The sequence below is a fragment of the Schistocerca gregaria genome, chromosome 2, assembly GCF_023897955.1.
Source record: "Schistocerca gregaria isolate iqSchGreg1 chromosome 2, iqSchGreg1.2, whole genome shotgun sequence".
Lineage (NCBI taxonomy): Eukaryota > Metazoa > Arthropoda > Insecta > Orthoptera > Acrididae > Schistocerca > Schistocerca gregaria.
Genome location: NC_064921.1, coordinates 541,297,030 through 541,300,991, shown reverse-complemented (window position 1 = coordinate 541,300,991; position 3,962 = coordinate 541,297,030).

Below are 3,962 nucleotides of genomic sequence, written 5' to 3'. Positions count from 1 at the left end.
GAGCACAAAGCTTTTTACTTTAAACACGGCACACGAGCACAAACTTTTTCCTTTAAACCCGGAGCGACGAACTGACCAACTCGGATTCCTCGACGTTAACTGTGCTATGAAAGAACGACAATGCAGAATAATTTAATTTCGTTGTAGCCTGTTTCTCTGTTGTCAGTGAACAGTAGAAGCACACCTGCCAGCTGGAATTCGTCTCGTAAACAAAACGGAACAGTCCCTATTTTGGTTCCTGTTTCCCGCGTAGTCGCAATTTTAGCTGGGACGCAAATATGTTCTGAATGTTCTTGACACTGCTTTTCTAATTTAAAAAGCAAATAATTTTTGCAGTTTCTTGCAGTGAGGTGTGCTGGATCGACTATTATCCAACTTAAACATTTTAGCGGTTTCTGTGGGCAGAGAAGACAGACTACAAAGTTTAAGTAGTTTTGATAGCAGTTGATGTCGTGTGTTGTCATTTGTGTGAACACTGCTGTTACGTCTACACGCAAAAGCGGTTTCTGTTCCAACATAAAATAAAAATGATCTTTCCTCGAAGAAAAAAACCTTAATTAAGAAGTTTAATATAAAATTAACACTGCCACATACTATTTGATTGCACAAAGTGGCAACTTTGATATCGTGCGGGCAAGAGCACAATAAATGAGACGAACGAAAGTTCGTTTCTTCTTTTTTTTCGCCAAAAAAAGTAACTAAGTAAATAAATAAATGAAATTTTTAACTATTGTGAAGTGTATTTAACACATTATCAGATAGTCTCTTATGTTCTTTTCGTATGATGCGTTTAAAAATGTAAAACATTCCCAATATCAACATGTTTTGTTAAATGAGTGTCATTAAATCAAAGCTCAGATATTGAAGGCCAAGAGCTTTCACATTAATTACTGCAATGGAGGGATGACTTGATACTTCCCCGTAATTTCTACAAGAAATTTAAGCAGAGTTGGGTTTTACATACGGAGACTCACACATGTTGCAGTATTTAAGAAACTGCTGATTAGTTTATCACAGCTTTTCAGGGGTCCCGGTATTTTCACGGGGAAAATATGGTAGTTGGGTTTTACATACGGAGACTCACACATGTTGCAGTATTTAAGAAACTGCTGATTAGTTTATCACAGCTTTTCAGGGGTCCCGGTATTTTCACGGGGAAAATATGGTAAGGTTATATAGAAGCCGACAACACACTCAGAATAATGTTTCAAACATTGTATTGTAGATTGCCGTCCCGACACTTTACTTCAAAATAGTTTGAACAATCATGAAGATGACACCAGACAGAAACCCAGTGTTAAATTTCCATTCAGTCACCAGTTATTTCAAAATGTAAAAGGTTAAAATAAGCGCAGAGCAAAAAATGGTTCAAATGGCTCTAAGCACGATGGGACTTAACATCTGAGGTCATCAGTCCCTTAGACTTAGAACTACTTAAACCTAACTAACCTAAGGACATCACACACATCCATGCCCGAAGCAGGATTCGAACCTGCGACCGTAGCAGCAGCACGGTTCCAGACTGAACAGCTAGCACTACTCGGCCACAGCGGCCCGTTGTACAGAGCAAACAATGACGCCTGCCTTAAAGTACAGCCCCTAGGCCCAGGCCTGGGGTACCTATATGTGAATCCGCCACATCATGCACCATGGGAATACTGGGAAAGAAGAGAAGTGAAGCGTTTTAGGTCTGATGTTACAGAAGGATGTCTACAATTAAATGGTCTGTTAATATAAGAAATGAGAATGTTCTACAAAGAGTCGGCGATGAAAGGGTTAAATGCAAAACTCTGTCTACAAGAAGGGATAGGACGACGTGGCAGATGCTAACACATGAAATTGTAACTTCCGTGGAACTAGAGGGAGCCACAGAGAGCACAAATAACTGAGAACGTTGGGTGTACGCCCTACTCAATCAGATATAAAGTGCATGGCACAAAGAGGGAAATCATCCCTCCAAAACATAGGTGATCATTGTAGGCAAAACCACCCCTTCCTTCCGCCTCCTTGATTTCTATCTCACCGTCTATTGCCGTCCTATCGCCCTCACCCCCACCCTCAAGTGTACCTTGGTGTCACCCTCGACCGTCGACTCTCCTGGACCCCACATCTCCAGACAATCCAAGCCAAGGCACGCTCCCGTCTTCATCTCCTCAAGCTCCTTTCCGGTCGTACGTGGGGTCTAGACCCCTCCACCATACTCCACACCTATAAATCCCTCATCTGCCCTATTCTTTGTTACGCCCATCCGGCCTGGATCTCTGCCCCCGCTACCTTTTACAAATCCCTCCAAATCCTTGAACGCCATGCTCTCCGCCTCGCCTATCGCATCCGTCTCCCCTCCCCCACGTGGATTCTGTATGATCTCATTCCATTCCCCCACCTCCTCCTTCTCCTTGAGAGGCTAAGGATCCAGTACACATCACGCAAACTCGATCCTCCTCACCCACTTGTCTCGCCCATCCTCTCCCGCCCCCACCCACTGCCGCACCTGTATTCCCACGTCCCACCCGGTCTCCATCTCTCTACACTCCTTACCCACTCCCAAGGTGGCTTTCGCCAGCTCCCCCTCCCTGATGATGTCCTCCTTCCCTCCATATACCCCTCCTACCAACTTTGATCCTCCTTCCCTCTTCCTGTCTCTGTTCCTTTGGGCATCCTCCCTCCCTCATGCCTTTCTCCCCACTCCTCCCCCGGGCTTCCCCTCCCCTGTCCCTCTACTCCTCCTCCCATGTCCTCAACCATTGGCGTCTTTGTTCTCCCCTCTCCCCCCCCCCCCCTCCCCTCTTGGCAGGTCCCCGGACTTGCACACGCTACGTGGACTTTCGCGCGCCGGAGATCATCGCCATCAGTGTCTTTTGTGTGCCGTCGTGTTTAGTGTTCAGTGTTTACCGTCGCACTCCATCGTTCACCTGTGCCTTCGCCGTCTTCCGTGTTTGTGCGTCGTGTCACCAGTTTTAAGTGTGGACTATCGTCAAGTGTGAACGGCTCCGTGTTTGCCTTTCTGTGTCAACTGTTTTCTTGCCCACCGTTCTGTAACCTATGTGTAATCTTTCTGTTTTTTCTCATCTTGTATCCTCTGGCTGAAGAGCAGCATAGAACGCTGCTGACAGCCTGCCTGTTGTACAGGTTTTAAAATTCCAATAAAGAAAAAAAAAAAGAGGGAAATCACATCAGGCCATATCAGACCAAAGAGAAGCCTGATGACCACACCCAACCCCTCTCCTCTCCCCACACCTCACAAAAAACCTGTTTCGTTCTAGTTCAATTTGATCCTTGCTAAGTCCATATCCATTGTGTGTTTGCAGGGCCGGTTCAAGGCACAAGCGTCGCAAGCCGCCACTTGGGGCGCCACTGGCGCCTTCAACTGTAAGATTTTTATACAGGACGTCAGTTACACAAAACAATGTGTGAAGGAAAACAAGTTGTTCTTGGACATTCTACTAACACGTGATCTTCGTTATTTCTGTTTGTATACCCGTAAGTTTATCACTGCAGAATCGTTCTTTCAATTTTCATCCTGTTTCGCATCGAAGTCTCCAATATTAAGAGGCTGTGCTGAAAAGTAATGCGTCCGATTTTTTTAAGTGAAAATTCTCAAAGCTTTTAACTAAAAAGCGTTATTTACATTCTACATCTTTATTCTACGTGTCTATATGTTTCCTCGCGTAGTCACCCTGACAATGAACACATTTCTCTCAAAAAGGGACTAGTTTATTGATTCCGTCGGTGTGGAATGTTTGACTTTGTTGACGGAGCCACAACCTTTTCTTTGCTTGTACCGCTTAATAAGTATCAAAGTGAATTCCTCGAAACTATTCCTCAAGTTTTGGAAACAGTTCAAAATCTGGTTGCAGATGTCGCAGCCTTCGTGTGTGGTCTGTCATAGCCATGCTAAAGGAGTGCTCCAGGTGTGGACGAACTGTTCCAGTTAGAAACGCAATTACAGCACGAAGTTCCTC